Raw genomic sequence first — 23,037 nt, forward strand, 5'->3', positions numbered from 1 at the left:
ACAAGGTCAAATAAATGCCTTAAGGGCAACACAACGTTTACTTTAGCGAATGACTTCTCAGCCACCAATCTTCAAATCTGAATGTAAATTGTAGATTTAATTTAAATGAACAATAAGTTCCTAAAAACCATGAATCATAGACTAGACAACGCTGATTAAAATTCATTTAGATGTCTGTGGTGTGGGCGCAAATCAAGTGTGAAGTTGGTGTGTAGTTTCAAAGAAAGCATTGCAAAAATGGAATTGTTCTTTGCTGCTTAGCACATAAAATGTGTGTTATGTTGAAAAAAGAAGCTGCATCATGTCCACTATTACTCTGGTGACTTCATTCATGCAACATTTAGTCTCAGGATTGTGATACTTTCATGCAAGTGATGTGGCCAGTGATCTTAGCTGACTAAAGGCTGATTTATACTTCTGCGTAGTAGCCTACGCCATTGTGAGCATTTATACTTGTGCATTGGTGTGTCTGCGTTGCTCTGCAATTCACCGCCAAAACGCTAGTTGGCGGTGGGGTTTCTATGCCACTGTGTTGAGTTTCTTCATGTTGAAACTCAAGACGAGGAAACTCAAACTTCAAACAATGGCGACTGAAGCTGAAGGAGGGTGAATTTTCTGTGCTTGTCCGGCCACTGAGAGACATGGATGAGGAAATGTATTTCAAATATTTTCGGATGTTGGCAGGTAGATTTGACGATTTGGTTCATCGTCTCCAACCATTTATTTCGCATCAGTGTACGCACAGTATACTCAGAGACTGGCAATCACCATTCGAGTTTTAGCTTCAGGTGGAAGTCAACAGGCTGTAGCAGTTAGCTACAAACTGGCGTCAAGCACAGGGTCCTCCATAATTTCGGAGGTCTGTAAAGCTTTATGGAAAGCATTGCAGCCAGAGTTCCTTCCCTGCCCTTCAGTCGCCCAATGGGAAGCTATTGCAGCGTAGGAGGAAATGCGATGCTACCAAGCAGACCAATCACAGTTGTTGAGGTCTGCGTTGCCGCGACGTGTAGTTACATTTTTGGGGTGGTGCACGTCAGACTACCGCGTAGGTACGGCATAGGGTGCAGCGTAGGGTTCACGGCTATGCTGTACCTACGGCGTCGATTTGACGCAGTAGTATAAATTGGCCTTTAGCTGGTGAGTATTCTTAAAACTAGCACTCACACTTGGATCTTTTCGGGTCAGGGACACACGAGAACATGAAGTATCACGAACACGGAGAGCTGGACGAGAAGATACAAAAGTAGTGTGTGTGCGTACATGTGTGTTTGTGTAAGAGACAACGTTTTGTGTGTTAATCTGATGAGACAGAGCAAAGGGTTGTTATCGAAGGTTCAGGACTCCACTGGGGGCGGGTTGGTGTGTGTATACTCATTCCAGAGCCACATTTTAGCTTACACAGTTTCGGAGTGTGATGCTAAGGAATACATCATGAGTTCGGGTGCTCAAAAGTGGCAGATTGTGGAGTGCATACTCTGCGGTTTTAAGTATATGCTGTTTAACTGGTACCCATCATTTATATTTTATGTAGTGTGGGAATTAGTGCAGGGTATTTCAGGGAGAGGTTTTACCAAGGTGTGTCTGTGCGCATGCGCCAGTCGTGCATGCAGTCTGTTACAGCCGTTCCGATCAGTATTCTTAAACACAAAATAATCTGCAGATGCTGTTGTCAAAGGAACACTCACAATGTGCTGGAGGAACTCAGCAGGTCAGTCAGCATCAGTTGAAAGGATTAGTCGACGTTTCGGGCCGAAACCCTTCGTCAGGATTGAAGGAAAAACTTTGGGGAGGGTTTGAAGAATGCTGGTAGTTGAAAAAAACAGTAATTTGAAAGACAAAGGGGTGGGGGAGGGGCAGCAGGGAGGTGATTGGCAGGAGAACAGTGCACAGTAGTAGAAGGAGGCAGAACCATGAGGGAGGTGATGCAAAATAGGGATAGGGAAAGGGAGGGGGAGGGAATTACCGGAAGTTGGAGAATTCTATATTCATACCAAGGGGCTGGAGACTACCTAGACGGTATATGAGGTGTTGCTCCTCCAACCTGAGTTTAGCCTCATCATGGCAGTAGAGGAGGCCATGTATGGACATATCTGAATGGGAGTGGGAAGCAGAGTTGAAGTGGGTGGCTACCGGGAGATCCTGTCTGTTGTGGCCGACGGAGTGGAGGTGCCCGACGAAGCGGTCCCCCAATCTGCGTCAATCTGCTTCCCATTCCCATTCAGATATGTCCATACGTGGCCTCCTCTACAGCCATAATGAGGCTAAACTCAGGTTGGAGGAGCAACACCTCATATACTGTCTAGGTAGTCTCAAGCCCCTTGGTATGAACATAGAATTCTCCAACTTCCGGTAATTCCCTCCCCCTCCCTTCCCCTATCCCTATTTCACATCACCTCCCTCATGGTTCTGCCTCATTCTACTACTGTGCACTGTTCTCCTGCCAATCACCTCCCTGCTTCCCCTCCCCCACCCCTTTGTCTTTCAAATTACTATTTTTTTCAACTACCAGCATTCGTCAAACCCTCCCCAAAGTTCTTCCTCCAGTCCTGACGAAGGGTTTCGGCCCGAAACATCGACTAATCTTTTCAACTGATGCTGACTGACCTGCTGAGTTCCTCCAGCACATTGTGAGTGTTCCAATCAGTACTCTTACCTTTTAACTTATGTTATTTGTTGTATTTTTTTTTCACGGTACACGTTGAAGCTGCACCCTCTCTAACATGCTGATAGAGAGAGTTTTATTTGGGTTTTTAGTGCTGGAAATAGTTACATCCCGACACGCGGGACAGAAGCATGGTCACATTGTTTATTCCAGGGACCAGCTGATTGCGCTTATGCCGGCCGGTTTAGCGAGCAGAGCGGCGGACACCCCTGCTGAAGTCTGGAGGAAAACACACAGAGGATGCAGAGGGGGGATCACAAAAGCGAGGAAAGAGGACTGGGTCGAGACAACTGAGACATGGAGAAGTAGAGTTCGGTGGGTAATAAAATGGACGAGTTCACGGTGCTAGCCAGGAGTCAGAGAACATTTCGAGAGAGCAATGTTATGTGTTTCACTGGAATGGGGCTGCACGAGGACATACCCGATCAAAACTTCTCCATGGACGGCTTCCAGACCGTTCCGGCTGACGGAAAGTGCACTGAGAGCGGTAAGCGTAAAAGGAGTTGGGTGCTTACTGTTCTGGTTAACAACAGATGGTGCAATCCGGGTCATATTACGATCGAGAACGTGTTTGTAGACCGGATATTGAACTTTTTACTGTTGGACTTCGGCCACATTCCACTGTGATACAACACTGGGCGGCACGGGAGGTCGTTCCTGCCTGTGGCCATCGAACGTGCAGCTCCTCCCGTGGAGGGTCAGACACCCTGAGCCAATAGACTGGTCCTGGACTTTTTCCCATTTGGCATAGTTTGCATTTTGTTGTTGATTGTTTGTGGTTTTTGTATTGCTATATTTATGCTCCATTCTTGGTTGGTGCAGCTGTAACGAAACCCAGTTTCCCTCGGGATCAATAAAGTATATCTATCTATCTAGCTATCTGTCAGGATGGCACCTACCAAGGTCAGGCAATATCAGATCAGGAACCCTGATGATCCAAGCCAGCTCTTGACTCTGATTACAAACGTTCATAAACACTTCACCCTGGGAGAAACAAAGCATTTTGTCAGAGTTGCCCTCACTTAAAGTCACATGTGAGAATTCGGAATTCTGGTGCAAGCTTGAGGAAGTGGTTGAAATTCACCAGATACACCCCAAAGATATACACGAGTTGGTCAAACTGAAGTGCCTGAGAAATATGTGGGACTGTTTGGCCCAGGGGGTGCAGGGTCGTACATGGGCAACTACCGGGAACACTAGCAATGAAGAAAGATATTGCTCTTTTAAAGGGGAAGTGAGGCAGCGGCTCAGAGGGAGGTGAGAGTAACTGGGGAGTGATAATAGCAGTGATTCAAAGAGTTGATGAGCCAGCATGGATTATGAAGAATGCAAATATCGAACATCAGAGGAGTATTGAGGGTTGGATAATCCAGGGAGGAATGATTCAGCCTTCCTGAAAATGCTGAAGGAAGGCCTGAGCCCAGCTTAGATTTAGGGATAGTGGTGGGGTCAGCCTACTCTGCGATCATTTTATAGGCCAAAGAGAAAGACAAAAGAAATTACAAGAAAAAAGGTAATGTGGCTATAGTCGATGCAGCTACTGTGACAGCACATAGGATTTGCTTTGTGTGCCGGCTGCCAGGGCACGAAGCAAGGAACAGCTGGAATAGACATGGGAGGGTAAAGGAGTTGATATGCTATCGCTGAGGCCTTCAGGCCATAGTTGGAGACAGTGTCCAAAAAAGAGTAAAAAAAAACAGGTGAAAGTCACAGCAGACATGCAATCTCTACCCCATCAGTGCCCAGGCTAACCCAGCTGACTCTCGGTCAGGTTTTAGAGCTGATGAAAGCAGCGTCGAGGTTGTAAAATGATGTTGCGGCGGTCCCCACTGCCAGTGCTGGTGACCCACGGATATATACAACAGCATTATCAGGGGTCCGGCAATGAGATGTGTTAGTGGACACAGGGGCATCAATATTGATAACTGACAATAACCAGACAAGCTATTAGTATTACGGGTGGTAGGAGGGAAAACAGTGAAAACAGAAAGAAGCAAGTCACGAATACTTGAAATCGGCAGACTGCAGCTTCCAGTGTATTTCTGGATCTGTCCAAATAATGAGGGTACTATCCTTGGACTAGATATCCTAAAGGAAGCCGGGACCATTATAGATTCGGGAAAGGGAGAAATAATATGGACAAGCCAGGGGCAGTGAACATATGTGCAACCACCAGAGAACACAATATAGCCAGCATAACCACACTGACAGCAGTTCAGAGCAAAGTGAAGGAACTAAAACACCAGGGGATACCCAGAGAGACTGCATCAACTACCAACTCCCCTATGTGGCCAGTAAAGAAACCTGACGGATCATGTCAGTTAATAATAGACTGTACCACCCTTAATAAAACCAGTCGACCAGCTTACAATATGTAGATGATCTACCAATTGTTTTGGAAAATGAAGCAGGTCATTTAGGGGTGATAGCCAGTGTTTTAGAGACGAGGGGTTTAAAATCAGTCCACGGAGGCTCAGATAGGAAAAGAAACTGTACAGTACCTTGGCAACACCATTTCCCATGGGAGGAAGGACATGTCAGATGACAGACGTTCTGCAATCAGCTTCATGCCCACCCAGTAAACATTAGGGGAGTGAAGAGTTTAATGGATCTATTTAATTACTGCCAGGATTCTCAGCACTAGTGGCCCCGATACAGGCCCGATTAAAGGAGGGAAGCCCCCTCTGGAGGAAGTAATATGGGGGCCAGAAGAGGAGAAGGCTTTTACAGATATCACGAAAGCCCTGGTCTCTCCACCTGCACAAGGGTTACCAGATGCAGCTCGCCCCTTTCGCCTGTACTGGAGCAATGAGGGAGGGCACTACAACACAGTGTGTCTGCCAGCAGAGGTGGCCATAACTGAAGTAAAGGGCAGAGTGAGGAGCAGAAGGGAAGCGAGTGGGCAGACATCAATGTGAAGAAGGCAGCAGAGAAACAAGAGGCAATTGAAAGTACGTACAGGAAGAAACACTGGAAAGCCAGTTTAATAAAATTATATGAAGAGGTGGAGGCAGAAGGGAAGGAGAAAGGGAGCAAAGGAGAGACCAGGTAGGAGTTGGACCCAGGGGGAGGAAGGAGTCGTGGTGGCCCCACCATGTATTAGGCAGATACTGATTCAAGATTCAAGATTCAAAAAACTTTATTGTCATTCTAACCGTACATCAGCTCTGCAGGGCAGAATGAGACAGCGTTTCTCAGGAGCAGTGCAATCATAACATAACAAACGCAACATTAAATAATAAACATAACAATAAATAGTAAAACACAACAGCCACATGTCAGTTAAAATCAAGTTATAAGTGACCAGTGCAAGTTAAAAGTGTCCAAAGCAGAGTCAGGTAGAGCAGCTATTTAGCAGTCCGACTGCCTGTGGGAGGAAGCTGTTTAGTAGCCTTGTGGTTTTAGTTTTGATGCTCCTGTAATGTTTGCCTGATGGCAGAAGAACAAACAGTTCATAGAGAGGGTGCGAGGGGTCTGAAGTTATATCATGGGTTGATGCGTCAGGGAAGGCAGACTGTGATCACAATCATCCGGCAGGACTGCTGGTGGCCAGGGATGGGCAGAGATGTTGAGAAATTCTGCCACCATTGTATCATGTGTGCTCAGCATAACCCTGGTAAGGCCGTAAAGCTACAGCTGGCAAACCAGCCATGGCTGAGGGGACCCTGGGAAAACATTCAGATAGATTTCACGGGTCCCCTACCCAAAAGCAGGGGGAAAAGCTACTGTCTAGTAATTATGGATCACTTCACCCAGTGGGTAGTGGCTTCCCAACGAGGGACTGCACCGCCAGCACCACTGTACGGATTCTAGTTCAGGAAATCCTCCAGGTGGACTCGGATCAGGAACACATTTCACGGGGGAAGTGATGAAGGAAATGTGCAAACTGTTAGGGATTCGACAATGTTTCCACGTACCTTACCACTCTCATGGTAGAAAGGATGAACTGAATATCAAGAATGCCTTAGCCAAAGCTATAACTGAGATGGGAAAGATATGGGTTGATGTATTACCAGGAATCCTGATGAGATTGTTAGCAACCCCAAACCACATGTGGGGTCTCAGCCCCTACGAATAATTGATAGGGTGAGCAATGCGACTCCCTTATGGGGTAACTATGGGTTGCAGTGAGTGTGGGACTTACAGGGATAGAATGACACAGTGTGAGAGACCATTGTATCAACTTAAAGTGTTGAAGGACTGAGCAAAAACAACAGCAGCACATTACTGATCAGAGAAAGCCGGGGGTGGGGATAGTCCTCTCACAGCCGTGACCAAGATATGGTGAGGGTGCTGCGTGAAAGGGCAGGGTTTGCTCCCCAGGTGGATAGGACCACAGATGGAGCTTTAACAAGTGACGCTTGTGTCTGTGTGCAGACTCAGTGAGGCAGCCAGTGGAAACCCTGGACAGGTGTCAGCCATACGGCTCACCTTCTTGTTGCTCCCACAGACAGAGCGGGGGATCAAGTGTACCCAGTAACTGTGTAATTACAGGGAACCTAAGAGATGAACACCAGCCAGCCACACCAGACCTGACCACAGTTGATGGAAGAACACCCGCTGTAAACGCAAAGACGGAAGACACCGAGAGCGTGACAGAAAGCCGTGACTAGCATGCTGAAGTGTGATGGTAACGGTACCCCATAATGAAGGCTGGTTGCTGAAGGCAGATGGTTAGTTAAATAGCATAGAGTAGAAAAGATATTGTGGAAAATAGATGGGGAGGCAGACAGCAAGTTCTACAACTTCAATGGCATGGCAGATTGAGAAAAATCACACACAGCATCTGAAGGCAGTCACCCCCAGCCTGAATGGGGAGTGAATACAAATGAGCTGGGCCCAGTCGGGCCAGTGATTGACTGGACAGTTCAGAAGAGGTTGCCACCAGGGAGAGATCCTTGCAGTCATTCAAACAGAGCATCCTAGCCCCTTCTTGTACATTAATGAGAGGCCTGTGAGCCCGATACATTTACCCTGCTGGTGGCCCTGGAAAGAGAGAGTTTTAGCTCCCAGAGAATGAAGGGGTGAAGACAAGGAATGTGATTAAGCTGCAATCGGCCAGCATGGGAAGAGCCAACAGGTATTCGAATGAAGCTGCATTTCTAAAAACTGTTGTTCAAATTTCTGAACAGTCTTTCTGCTTAGCATTTTGTAGGTAGTGATTAGGGATGATAGGGTAAATGTTGATGCTCATAAAATACTTGAGGGGAATCCCAAGGCAGGGCATTTTTGCTGCCCCATTTGAGTAGATCCTCCTTATGGAGGGCCTTTCCCGATACAAATTTATCTTTGTCCAGGAGAGACTGTTAGAGCAAGTTTTGGGTTTAGCACATTTACATTTAGCAAATTAACTCTCAGCCACCAGTCTTCAAATCTGAATATAAATTGTAGATTTAATTTAAATGAACAATAGGTTCCTAAATGACGTGAATCACAGACCAGACAATGGTGATTAAAATTCATTTACCACAAACAAGAGAAAATCTACAGATGCTGGAAATCCAAGCAACACACACAACAGGGCAGGCAGCTCCTATGGAAGAGTACAGTAGATGTTTCAGGCTGAAACCCTTCAGCAAGACCGGAGAAAAAATGCTGAGTAGATTTCTCCTCCCCCACCTTTTAAATCTACTGCTTAGCTTTTTTTCTCCAGTCTTGCCAAAGGGTTTCAGCCTGAAACGTCGACTGTACTCTTCCATAGATGCTGCCTGGCCTGCTGAGTTTTGTGTGAGTTGCTAAAATTCATTCAGTTCTCTGTGGTGGGTGTACAATTCAGGTAGTGTGAAGTTTGTGTGTATTTTCAAAGAAAACACTGTAAATATGGAATTGTTCTTTGAAGTTTAGCACATAAAATGTGTGTAGTGCTGGGCATATCTAATCCTTTTGACCGAAAGCGTCTCCATATGATCCAAACTGCATTTTGTTTTGTCGAACAAAGAAACTGCTTCATATCTGCCACCGCTTTTCTCCAGTGACTTCCTTCATGCACCAACGTTCCTGTACTGCACTATCTCATGTACTATGTTCTCTCTTTTTTACCCGCTCATCTGCTCTCCTCTGTTAATGAATGATGCACATATACCCCTTGATCCCCTCTTCTTACACCCTTTTAGAATTGTGTTCTGTAGTTTATATTGCCTCTTCTCATCCTTCCATCCAGAGTTCCACCTGTCACCTCTGTGACCATTCACCAACCTTTCCCTATCTCCACTTCACATTTCACTATGTCTCCATGTTTTGCGTCATCTCCTGATTCAAGTTAGAGTCATAGGATCATACTGCACAGAAACAGGCCTTTCAGCCCAATTTGCCTAAGCTAGTCCCATTTGCCCACATTTACCCCTTATCCCTCTAAACCTTTACCACCCGTGTACCTCTCCAAATGCTTTTCAAACGTTGTTAACATTCCTGCCTCAACCACTTCTCAAGCAGCTCATTCCATATACTGACCACCCTCTGAGTGAAAGCATTACATCTCAGTTTCTTCCTCCTCTCATTTCTGTGCATTCATCCTTTCTTCCTACGACCCTCATTTTATAAACCTCTGTAAGATCACCCCTCATTCTCCTACACTCCAGTGAAACAAGTCTCAACTTAAACAAAACCTTTCCATAACTCAGCCCCTTGAGTACCTGTAACACCCTTGTAAACCTCCTCTGCAGTTTTTCCAGTTTAATGTCATCTTTCCTACAACAGATTTACAAAACTAAACCCAGTATTCCAAATTCAGCCTCACCAATATACTTGGTCCATAGTTTTCTAAGTTACAGCAATTCAAGTTCTTGTCCAGATGCTTCTTCAATGTTGGAAGAGTCTCTGCCTCCACCATCCCCTCAGACACTGAGTTCCAGATTACAATCACCCACTGAGTAAAAATTTCTTCCCAAAATTGTGGTCACCCCATCACAGGGAGGATTTGGAGGCTTTGGAAAGGGTGCAGAAGAAGTCTACCAGGATGCCACCTGGATTAGAGGATTTGAGCTAAAGGAGAGGTTGAACAAACTTGCATTGTTTTTGCTCGAGTGTCAGAGACTGAGGAGAGACTTCACAGAAATTTATAAAATAATGAGAGGCTTAGGTAGGACAGACAGTCAAGAGTCTTCTTTCCCAGGTTGTAAAAAGCAAATACCATTTGAGGTGAGAAGGCGGGAGAATAAAGGAGAATTGCGGGTCAAGGCTTTTTTTCACACAGAGAGCCGTAGATGTCTGGACTGGGATACCAGGGATGGTGGAAGCAGATACAATAATGGCGTATAAGGAAATTTTGTTGGGACTTGAATATGCAGAAAATGGAGGGATGTGGATCACGTGCAGTTAGAAGAGATTTAATTTAATTTGGCATCTTGTTCAGTGCAGACATCATAGGCTGAAAGGCCCATTCCTGCACTGTACTGCTTGCTCTGTGTTCTATGTTCTATTATGCCTTAAACATCCAAGTCCATTTCATTAAGGGATTAAGTCTGCATCAGGCTCAAGGGCAGCTTCTACCCTGCTGTTATATGGCTAATAAATGGTTCACTGGTGCGATAAAACGGACTACTGACCCCACAGCCTGCCTCGATACAATCTTACACTATTTTGTTTAACTGCCCTACACTTTCTCTGTAGCTGGTGCAATTTATTCTGCATTGTTATTGTTTTACCTTGTTCTGCATCAAAGCACTGTGTAATGATCTGATCCGCATGAACAGTGTGCAAGACAAGTTTTTCATTACATGTGACAATAATAATCCAATTCCAAATTAACACAAATGGAGGAATGCAGAGATCTGGTATCAATTCCTGGGGACCCGCTGCAATATATTTCCCCAAGGCCAGTAGACAACCTTTCACCCTCAAGTTTTTGAATCTATTTCTCACACCCACCGCCCCCACCCCACCCACCAGGGCTCAGGATCACCTGTCGACTTTATCTCCATCTCTTCCCTCCACATCTTTATATTAGCTATATCTTTCCAGTCCAGATGAAGGGTCTTGGCCCAAGGTGTCGATTATCCATTTCCCTACACAGATGTATTTTTAATCCACCTAGTTCCTCCAGTGCTTTCTAAATTCCTTCAACCTAATTGAGAGCATAGATAGGTGCCACATTCCCTGGTGAAGAGGAAGAGAAATTTCCTCAAATCAAAATCAATGAACCTTTGGAACTCTCTATGCAAGAGAGATGTAAGTATTTTCTTATCCGGTATATATGACTGAGTTTGATGAACATTTGGAAGCCCTAGTAATCTGAGGATTGGGCAGTGAAGTGATCTTGAATCTCAGGATCAGAGATAATCTTGTTGAGTACATTTAAGGACCCAAATAGCTTACACCCTGCTCTTTTCTTTTATAAACTAATGATTTTATTTGACACACACACGCACTGCACATATATCTTTGAAAATAGGAGTGAGGGATCTGTAAGGAATCACATCCAACCTCATTTAGTTCCGTTAATCTCAGGGATTCATTAAACTGGTGAGCACAATATGAGAGATCAGTCATCTTTCATTCCATAGCCAGATACAAGCAGTTAGAATTGTTCAATTATCTTGAGATTCTGTTTCCCTCCCTTGAGATAATTGGATTTTGTTCAGAGATTTAGTGAGCATCAGGTCAAATTCAATAAACTTCTTCAAAGAATGCTGTGTTGCCTTATAGTTTATTTGAAATATTTACTCCGTACTTTGTTGCTTCAACTTGCACTCTTTTCACACTCCATTGGAGAAGTCAATGGCACTATGCTTCAGTTGCCGAGAATGTCACTTGCAAGACATTTGGATTCTGGAACTGTACGTTCTCCATTAATCTTGCTGACGCACGGAACAGGGGCAACCAGAGGGCACAGACTCAGAGAAGAAGGACATCTCATTAGAGTAGAGATGAGGAGGAATTTCTTTAGGTAGAGGATGGTGAATCTGTGAAATTCATTGCCACAGACAGCTGTGAATGTCAAGTCATTTGGAACATTGACAGTGGAGGTTATTAGGTTCTTAATTAGTGAGGGTGTTAAAGGTTATGGGGAGAAGGCAGCAGAATGGGATTAAGGAGGTAAATGTCAGCCATGATTGAATGGCGGAGCAGACTCGATGGGTCGAATTGCCTAATTCTGCTCTTGCAGTTTTGGTCTCCTAATCTGAGGAAAGACATTCTTGCCATAGAGGGAGTACAAAGAAGGTTCACCAGATTGATTCCTGGGATGGCAGGACTTTCATATGATGAAAGACTGGATCGACTTGGCTTATACTCGTTGGAACTTAGAAGATTGATGGGGGATCTTATTGAAACATATAAAACCCTAAAGGGATTGGACAGGCTAGATGCAGGAAGATTGTTCCCGATGTTGGGGAAGTCCAGAACGAGGGGTCACAGTCTGAGGATAAAGAGGAAGCCTTTTAGGACCGAGATTAGGAAAAACTTCTTCACACAGAGAGTGGTGAATCTGTGGAATTCTCTGCCACAGGAAACAGTTGAGGCCAGTTCATTGGCTATATTTAAGAGAGAGTTAGATATGGCCCTTGTGGCTGAAGGGATCAGGGGGTATGGAGGGAAGGCTGGTACAGGGTTCTGAGTTGGATGATCAACCATGATCATACTGAATGGTGGTGCAGGCTCGAAGGGCCGAATGGCCTACTCCTGCACCTATTTTCTATGTTCCTATGCTTCTATGTTTATGTCTTATGACAACTTAATTTTCAAGAAGTTGAATTCTGATATGTGGGTGAAAGACCAGTCATTAATTAAATAAATTATTATGCTTCTGAAGACCAATAACTGGAGAGAAACATTGGTAGATTGCAGCAACTTTGCCCCATCTGCCTGTTGCTACAAGGAGTCAGGAATGGGGCAGAGGTCAGGTCCCAGGTCAGACAGCCTAGACTGAGGGGCTAGACACATCCTATATCCAAAGGGGTGGTATCACAACCATACAGTTTGGACAACCCCGCCACTGAGGATATCTTCAAGAGATGGTGTCTCAAGAAGGTACATCACTACTAAAGACTCTCACCATCTGCGGCGTTCCCTCATCTTATTGCTACCATCAAGAAGGAGGTACAGGAGCCTGAAGACCCACACTGAACAGTTTCTTCCTGTCCACCATCAAATTTTGACTTTATTTCTTACATCCTTCACATACATGAGGAGCAAAAATTTACATAGAGCCGTCTCTATTTCCTGAGGAGACTGAGGTCCTTTAACATCTGTTGGATGATGCTGGGGATGTTCTACAAGTCTGTGGTGGCCAGTGCAATCATGTTTGCTGTTGTGTGCTGGGGCAGCAGGCTGAGGGTAGCAGACACCAACAGAATCAACAAACTCATTCGTAAGGCCAGTGATGTTGTGGGGATGGAACTGGACTCTCTCACGGTGGTGTCTGAAAAGAAGATGCTGTCCAAGCTGCATGCCATCTTGGACAATGTCTCCCATCCACTGGTTGGGCACAGGAATACATTCAGCCAGAGACTCCATCCACTGAGATGCAACACAGAGCGTCATAGGAAGTCATTCCTGCCTGTGGCCATCAAACTTTACAACTCCTCCCTTGGAGGGTCAGAAACCCTGAGCCAATAGGCTGGTCCTGGATTTATTTCCATCTGGCATAATTTACATATTATTATTTAATTATTTATGGTTTATATTGCTATATTTATACTCTATTCTTGGTTGGTGCAACTGTAACAAAACCCAATTTCCCTTGGGATCAATAAAGTATGTCTATCTCTCTATCATTACATCTCCATCTAAATGTGCAATGTGCAAATTATAGTAATTTGTAATAAATAGTATGTGCCAGACAGTCAATATAGCACAGAAGTACAGTTGTATCAGTGTGAATTAATCAATCTGATGGTCTGGTGGAAGAAGCTGTCCCGGAGCATGTTGGTCCTGGCTTTTATGCTGCGGTACTGTTTCCTGGAAGGTAGCAACTGGAACAGTTTGTGGTTGGGGTGACTCAGGTCCCCAATGATCCTTTAGGCCTTTTTTACACATCTGTCTCTGTAAATGTCCTGAATAGTGGGAAGCTTACAACTACAGATGCACTGGTCTGTCCGCATCACTCTCTGCAGGGTCCTGCGATTGAGGGAAGTACAGTTTCTGAACAGTCCATGAACCCCGAAACATTGTTTCACTATTCCTCTTTCGCACTTTTTTTGTAACTTATAGCAATTCTATGTAACTTATGTAATTTTCTTGCACTACTCTTTTGTGATTTATGATAATTTTATGTCTTTCACTATAGTGCTGAGGCAAAACAACAAATTTCATGTCATACAAGTCAATGGTAATAAATCTGGTTCAGGTTCTGTTCGCACAGCTGGAGTGAAGAATTGTGGATCTTCAAGCTCCTGTACACGAGCATATGACAATAAACTTGTCTTTGACTTTGACATACGATAATCATAAAATAGTTGCAATTCCAATTCCATTTCTCCCCAATCTCTGAGGAAAGAGCTTTCTCCTGAATTCCCAATTGGAACAATTTCCTTCTCCTGCAGAAGCATCCCTGAGAAACAGGCTCTATCTGTAATTACACCTTTACACCCCTTGGGTTCTTGTATCATTTCTCACCCCCTTTTAATTCTAGTAAAGGAATCTGCCAAGTTTCATAACTTTCTGTGTGTTCCTTCCCCTGAAGCATAGTTCTTTCCTTTTCAATTAAGTTCTATTTTAATTTTAATTTAGTGTAAACCTTGCTCATTTACGGACAGATAGTAATGTCAGTTAGTCTATTTTAATCTCAAATGTTCCTTAGAGTAATTTTAATAGTCTGGTTCTGGAAAGGGATTCACAGTAATTTGCACACTATGTCTGTTGAACGTTCCCTAGTTCAAAGTAAATTTATTATCAAAATATATATACTGTGGTGCTAGGAAGTTTGTGAACCCTGTAGAATTTTCTCTATTTCTGCATAAATATGACCTAAAATGTGATTAGATCTTCACATAAGTCCTAAAACTAGATAAAGAGAATCCAATTAAATAAATAACACAGAAAATTATACTTGTTCATTTATTTATTGAGAAAAATGATCCAATATTACATGAATTTGTTGGACAAAGTATGTGAACCTCTGGAGTAATGCCTTCTACAAAAGCTATTTGGAGTCAGGTGTTCCAACCAATGAGATGAGATTGGAGGTGTGGGTTGTAGAGGTGACCTGCCCTGAAAAAAAGACACACAAAGTCAGGTTACTGACAGAGCCTGCTCTTCTCAAGAAAGATCTGTTTATGTGCACCAAGCCTCAATCAAAACAACTTTCAGAGGACCTTAGAAGAAGAATTTAGAGATGCATGAAGCTGGAAAAGGCTTCAAAAGCACTTCTAAAGATCTAATTGTTCATCAGTTGACAGTAAGAGAAGTTGTCTACAAATGGAGGAAATTCAGTACTGTTGCTACTCTCCCTAGGAGTGGGCAGCCTGCAAAGAGAACAACATGTAATTCTGAAGGAGGTGAAAAAGAACCTAAGGGTGACAGCAAGAGACCCGCAGAAATTTCTAGAACTTCCTAAAGTCTCTGTCCCTGTGTCCACTATAGGAAAAACACTGAACAAGAAAGGTGTTCATGGAAGGACACCATGGAGGAAACCCTGTTCTCCAAAAAAAAAACATTGTTGTATATCTCAAGTTTGCAAAAGACCACCTGGATGTTCTACAACATTTACGGGGCAATGTTCTGTGGATAGATGAGACAAAAGTTGAACCTTCTGGCAGAAATGCACATTACTATGTTTAGGGGAAAAAAGGCACTGCACATCAACACCAAAACCTCATAACAACTGTGAAGCGAGGTAGAAGGAGCATCATGCTTTGGAGCTGCTTTGCTGCCTCAGGGCCTAGACAGCCTGCAATCATTAAGGGAACAATGAATTTGAAATTGTACATTTTACAGGGGAGTGTCAGGGTAACTGTCCATTACCTGAAGCTGAATAGAAGTTGGATAATACAACAAGACAATGATCCAAAAGACAAGAGTAAATCAACAACAAAATTGTTTAAAAAGAAGAAAATTTGTGTTTTGGAATGGCTGAGACAAAGTCCTGACCTTAATCCTATGGAAACGTAGTGGAAAGACCTGAAGCAAGCATTTCATGTAAGGAACCCACCAACATCCCAGAGTTGAAGTACTTTTGGTAAGGAGGAATGGCGTGGACTTCCTCCAAGACAATGTGCAGGACTGATCAACAGATATTGGAAATGTTATTGCTGCACAAGGGGATCACACCAGTTACTGAAAGCAAGGGTTCACATACTTTTTTCAACAAATACATGTAATAGTGGATCATTTTTCTCAATAAGTAAATGAACAAGTATGATTGTGGTTGCTTACCAAGTTAAGAACCCATGATATTACAGGAAAGTTACTAACATGATTAGAGCATTAGCTGATTGGTAAGAGGCAGCAAGTGGGAATTAAAGGATCCTTTTCTGGTTGGTTGCCAGTGACTAGTGGTGTTCCACAGGGGTCAGCGTTGGGACCACTTCTTTTTAGGCTGTATATAAATGATTTAGTTGATGGAATAGATGGCTTTGTTGACAAGTTTGCAGATGATACAAAGATTGGTGAAGGGGCAGGTAGTAGTGAGCAAACAGATAGGCTGCAGAAGGACTTAGACAGATTAGGAGCATGGGCAAGAAAGTAGCAAATGAAATGCAATGTTGAAAAATGCAAAGTCATGCTCTTTGGTAGAAGAAATAAATGTGGAGACTATTATCTAAATTGGGAGAAAATCCAAAAATCTGAGATGCAGAGGGACTTGAGAGTTCTTGTGCAGAACACCCGAAAGGTTAACTTGTAGGTAAGGATGGTGGTGAGAAAGGCAAATGCAATGTTAGCATTCATTTCAAGAGGTCTAGAATGCAAGAGCAGAATGTGATGCTGAGGCTTTGTAAGGCACTGATGAGGCCTCACCTTGAGTATTGTGAACAGTTTTGGGCTCCTCATCTAAGAAATGATGTGCTGGCATTGGAAAGGCTTCCAAAGGAGCTTCACAAGGATGATTCCAGGAATGAAAGTGTTAACATACAAGGAACATTTGATTGCTCTGGGTCTGTACTCACTGGAATTTAGAAGGATGAAGGGGGATCCCATTGAAACTTTTCAAATGTTAAAAGAGTAGATGTGGAAAGGATGTTTCCTATGTTGGGGGAGTCTAGGACAAGAGGACACAGCCTCAGGATAGAGGGGCGTCTATATAAAACAGAGATGCGGAGAAATTTCTTTAGCCATAGAGTGATGTTTGTGGAATTTGTTACCACAGGCTGCTGTGGAGGCCAAGTCATTGGGTATATTTAAGGCAGAGCTTGATAGTTTCTTGATTGGACCTGGCATCAAAAGTTACAGGGAGAAGGCCAAGGAGTGGGGCCCAGGAGGGAAAAAGTATCGGCCACGATTAAATGGCTCGAAGGGCTGATGGCCTACTCCTGCACCTATTGTCTATTGTCTATTGGCAGAGCAGACTCAGTGGGCCAGATAGCCTAATTCTACTCCTGTGTCTTATGATATTATGGTCTTACAGTGTTTTTGTGCTATTTATTTAATTGAGTTTTCTTTATCTAGTTTTAGGACGTACATGAAGATCTAATCACGTTTTAGGTCATATTTATGGAGAAATAGATAAAATTCAAAAGGGTTCACAAACTTTCTAGCACCACTGTATGACACCATACATAGCCCTGAGATTCATTTTCTTGCAGGCATTCACAGGAAATACAAAAAACACAGTAGAATCAATGAAAAAACTACACACAAAAACAGACAGGCAACCAATGTACAAAAGACAACAAATTGTACAAATACAAAAAGAAAAACAAAATAATAAATAAATAATATAGAGAACATGGGTTTTAGAGTCCTTGAAAGTGAGTCCATAGGTTGTGACCGGTACAATAAGATGGATTTTTGGCTTCACAATCTATCTCGTTATAATCTTCCACCTCATTGTTTACCTGCACTGCACTCTTTCAGTAGCTGATGAGCTTTATTCTGCATTAAGTTATTGTTTTACCTTACACTACCTCAATGCACTATATGATGAATTGATCTGTATGAACAGTATGCAAGAGAAGCTTTTCACTATAGAGAGGCTTTGAGGAAAGAGAAACAGAATAAACGGTGTAAAGACAGTAAGGTAGAAGGGCTGAAATTTGTGTATCTCAATGCAAGAAGCATCAGGAACAAAGGTGATGAACTGAGAGCTTGGATACATACATGGAATTATGATGTAGTGGCCATTACAGAGACTTGGCTGGCACCAGGGCAGGAATGGATTCTCAATATTCCTGGATTTCAGTGCTTTAAAAGGGATAGAGAGGGCGGAAAAAGGGGAGGAGGGGTGGCATTACTGGTCAGGGATACTATTACAGCTACAGAAAGGGGGGGGTAATGTAGCAGGATCCTCTTTTGAGTCAATATGGGTGGAAGTCAGGAACAGGAAGGGAGCAGTTACTCTATTGGGGGTATTCTATAGGCCCCCTGGTAGCAGCAGAGATACAGAGGAACAGATTGGGAGGCAGATTTTGGAAAGGTGCAAAAATAACAGGGTTGTTATCATGGGTGACTTTAACTTCCCTAATATTGATTGGCACCTGATTAGTTCCAAGGGTTTAGATGGGGCAGAGTTTGTTAAGTGTGTCCACGATGGATTCCTGTCACAGTATGTGGACAGGCCGACCAGGGGGATTGCCATACTAGATCTAGTACTAGGTAATGAACTGGGTAAGGTCACAGATCTCTCAGTGGGTGAGCATCTGGGGGACAGTGACCACCGCTCCCTGGCCTTTAGCATTATCATGGAAAAGGATAGAATCAGAGAGCACAGGAAAATTTTTAATTGGGGAAAGGCAAATTATGAGGCTATAAGGCTAGAATTTGCGGGTGTGAATTGGGATGATGTTTTTGCAGGGAAATGTACTATGGACATGTGGTCGATGTTCAGAGATCTCTTGCAGGATGTTAGGGATAAATTTGTCCCGGTGAGGAAGATAAAGAATGGTAGGGTGAAGGAACCATGGGTGACAAGTGAGGTGGAAAATCTAGTCAGGTGGAAGAAGGCAGCATACATGAGGTTTAGGAAGCAAGGATCAGATGGGTCTATTGAGGAATATAGAGAAGCAAGAAAGGAGCTTAAGAAGGGGCTGAGAAGAGCAAGAAGGGGGCATGAGAAGGCCTTGGCAAGTAGGATAAAGGAAAACCCCAAGGCATTCTTCAATTATGTGAAGAAAAAAGGATGACAGCAGTGAAGGTAGGACCGATTAGAGACGAAGGTGGGAAGATGTGCCTGGAGGCTGTAGAAGTGAGTGAGGTCCTCAATGAATACTTCTCTTTGGTATTCACCAATGAGAGGGAACTTGATGATGGTGAGGACAATATGAGTGAGGTTGATGTTCTGGAGCATGTTGATATTAAGGGAGAGGAGGTGTTGAGGTTGTTAAAATACATTAGGACAGATAAGTCCCCGGGGCCTGACGGAATATTCCCCAGGCTGCTCCACGAGGCGAGAGAAGAGATTGCTGAGCCTCTGGCTAGGACCTTTATGTCCTCGTTGTCCACGGGAATGGTACCGGAGGATTGGAGGGAGGCAAATGTTGTCCCCTTGTTCAAAAAAGGTAGTAGGGATAGTCCGGGTAATTATAGACCAGTGAGTCTTACGTCTGTGGTGGGAAAGCTGTTGGAAAAGATTCTTAGAGATAGGATCTATAGGCATTTAGAGAATCATGGTCTGATCAGGGACAGTCAGCATGGCTTTGTGATGGGCAGATCGTGTTTAACAAGCCTGATAGAGTTCTTTGAGGAAGTGACCAGGCATATAGATGAGGGTAGTGCAGTGGATGTGATCTATATGGATTTTAGTAAGGCATTTGACAAGGTTCCACACGGTAGACTTATTCAGAAAGTTAGAAGGCATGGGATCCAGGGAAGTTTGGCCAAGTGGATTCAGAATTGGCTTGCCTGCAGAAGGCAAAGAGTGGTGGTGGAGGGAGTACATTCAGATTGGAGGATTGTGACGAGTGGTGTCCCACAAGGATCTGTTCTGGGACCTCTACTTTTCGTGATTTTTATTAACGACCTGGATGTGGGGGTAGAAGGGTGGGTTGGCGAGTTTGCAGACGACACAAAGGTAGTGGTGTTGTACATAGTGTAGAGGATCATCAAAGATTGCAGAGAGATATTGATAGGATGCAGAAGTGGGCTGAGAAGTGGCAGATGGAGTTCAACCCAGAGAAGTGTGAGGTGGTACACTTTGGAAGGACAAACTCCAAGGCAGAGTACAAAGTAAATGGCAGGATACTTGGTAGTGTGGAGGAGCAGAGGGATCTCGGGGTACATGTCCACAGATTCCTGAAAGTTGCCTCACAGGTGGATAGGGTCGTTAAGAAAGCTTATGGAGTGTTAGCTTTCATAAGTCGAGGGATAGAGTTTAAGAGTCGCGATGTAATGATGCAGCTCTATAAAACTCTGGTTAGGACACACTTGGAGTACTGTGTCCAGTTCTGGTCACCTCACTATAGGAAGGATGTGGAAGCATTGGAAAGGATACAGAGGAGATTTACCAGGATGCTGCCTGGTTTATAAAGTATGCATTATGATCAGAGATTAAGGGAGCTAGGGCTTTACTCTTTGGAGAGAAGGAGGATGAGAGGAGACATGATAGAGGTGTACAAGATAATAAGAGGAATAGATAGAGTGGATAGCCAGCGCCTCTTCCCCAGGGCACCACTGCTCAATACAAGAGGACATGGCTTTAAGGTAAGGGGTGGAAAGTTCAAGGGGGATATTAGAGGAAGGTTTTTTACTCAGAGAGTGTTTGGTGCGTGGAATGCACTGCCTGAGTCAGATGTGGAGGCAGGTACACTAGTGAAGTTTAAGAAACTACTAGACAGGTACATGGAGGAATTTAAGGTGGGGGCTTATATGGGAGGCAGGGTTCGAGGGTCGGCACAACATTGTGGGCCGAAGGGCCTGTACTGTGCTGTACTATTCTATGTTCTATGTTCTATGTTCTATGTTCAATACATGTGACAATAATAAGCCAATTCCAATTCATTCAGTCCCATTGACCCCCAGCAGAACATTCCCACCAATTATATTCCTCTAACAAGAGGAAATCTGCAGATGCTGGAAATTCAAGCAACACACACAAAAATTGCTGGTGGACGCAGCAGACCAGGCAGCATCTATAGGAAGAGGTACAGTCAACGTTTCGGACCGAGACCCTTCGTCAGGACTAGCTGAAAGAAGAGATAGTAAGAGATTTGAAGGTGGGAGGGGGAGGGGGAGATCCGAAATGATAGGAGAAGACAGGAGGGGGAGGGATGGAGCCAAGAGCTGGACAGGTGATTGGCAAAAGGGATACAAGTCTGGAGAAGGGAGAGGATCATGGGACGGGAGGCTTAGGGAGAAAGAAAGGGGGAGGGAGGCCCAGAGGATGGGCAAGGAGTTATTGTGAGAGGAACAGAAGGAGAAAAAAGAGATGGAGAAAAAAAGGGGAAAGAAAAAAAAGGGGGGAATAAATAAATAAATAGATAGATAGATAGATAATAAATGATGGGGTACAAAGGGGAGGTGGGGCATTAACGGAAGTTAGAGAAGTCAATGTTCATGCCATCAGGTTGGAGGCTACCCAGACGGAATATAAGGTGTTGTTCCTCCAACCTGAGTGTGGCTTCATCTTTACAGTAGATGAGGCCGTGGATAGACATACCAGAATGGGAATGGGATGTGGAATTAAAATGTGTGGCCACTGGGATTTTCCTCTTCCCATCTTTCCCTAAAGCTCAACAATTGTTCCCTGCCTTACCTTAATACAATATGGAATTAAGCCATTTGGCCCAATGAGCAAGTCAATATCATTACCCCAATCCTTTAATCAGCCCTCGGTCCCCTGCAGTTGACAGTGCTGTCATTTACCTGGTGAGGCTAATGAATAAGCAGGACAGCACTGTGAGGATCATGTTTTTTGATCTCCATGCCTTCCATACCACACAGTCCTCATTGCTGGGGGAAAAGCTCCATTCAATGCAGGTTGGTACTTTCATTGTATTCTGAATAATGGACTACCTGACTGGCAGACCACAGTTTGTGCAACTTCAGAGCTGTGTGTTAGACATGGCTACATGCAGCACTGGGGCCCCACAGAGGACTGTATTGACTCCCTTCCTGTTTATTCTGCATACTTCGGACTTTAGATACAACACTGAGTCATATCATCTGCGGAAATTCTCTGATGACTGAGCAATAATTGGGTGTGTAAAGGGAGGATGAATACAGGGCCCTGGTGGAGGACTTTATCAAAAGGTGCAAGCTGAATCATCTGCAGCTCAACATCAGTAAGACAAAGGAGATGGTGATGGACTTTAGGAAGACTAAGCCTGCATTGCTCCCTGTTACTACTAACGGTGAGGACGTGGATGTGGTGAGGACCTACAAGTACCTGCAAGGGAACCTGGATGACAGACTTGAGTGGAATACCAACACAGAGGCTGTGTACAAAAAGGGCCAGAGTGGCCTCTACTTCCTGAGGAGACTGAGGTCCTTTGGAGTATGGAGGCCACTCCTTCACATGTTCTACCTGTCTGTTGTCACCAGTACAATCTTCTATGTGGTGGTGTGCTGGGGCAATGGCATCAACACAGGCGATGCCAACAGGCTCAATAAACTGATTAGAAAGGCTGGCTCTGTTATATGAGTCAAACTGGACACACTGGAGTCTGTGGTAGAACAAAGAACCCTACAGAAAAATCATAGCAGTTCTGGACAATACATCTCACCCTCTGCATGGTGGAGCGGTGTTGCAGCAACAACCTGGCACTCAACGTCAGTAAGACAAAAGCTGATTGTGGACTTCAGGAAAGATAAGACGAAGGAACACATACCAATCCTCATAGAGGGATCAGTAGTGGAGAGAGTGAACAGTTTCAAGTTCCTGGGTGCCAAGATCTCTGAGGACCTAACCTGGTCCCAACATATCGACGCAGTTGAAAAGAAGGCAAGACAGTAACTGTCTTTCATTAGTTGTTTGAAGAGATTTGGTATGTCAACAAATACAGTACACTCAAAAACTTCTATAGATATACCGTGGAGAGCATTCTGACAGGCTGCATCACTGTCTGGTAATAGGGGAGGGTACTGCATAGGACCGAAAGAAGCTGCAGTGGGTTGTAAATTTAGTTGGCTCCAATTTGGGTACTAGCCTACAAAGTACCCAGGATATCTTCAAGGAGCGGTATCTCAGAAAGGCAGCGTCCATTATTAAGGACCTCCAGCACCTTTTCTGACTGTTAACCATCAGGTAGGAGGTACAGAAGCCTGAAGGCACAGACTTAGCAATTCAGGAACAGCTTCTTCCCCTCTGCCATCCGACTCCTAAATGGACATTGAACCCTTGAACACTA

Source organism: Mobula hypostoma, chromosome 1, assembly GCF_963921235.1.
Source record: "Mobula hypostoma chromosome 1, sMobHyp1.1, whole genome shotgun sequence".
Classification (NCBI taxonomy): Eukaryota; Metazoa; Chordata; class Chondrichthyes; order Myliobatiformes; family Myliobatidae; genus Mobula; species Mobula hypostoma.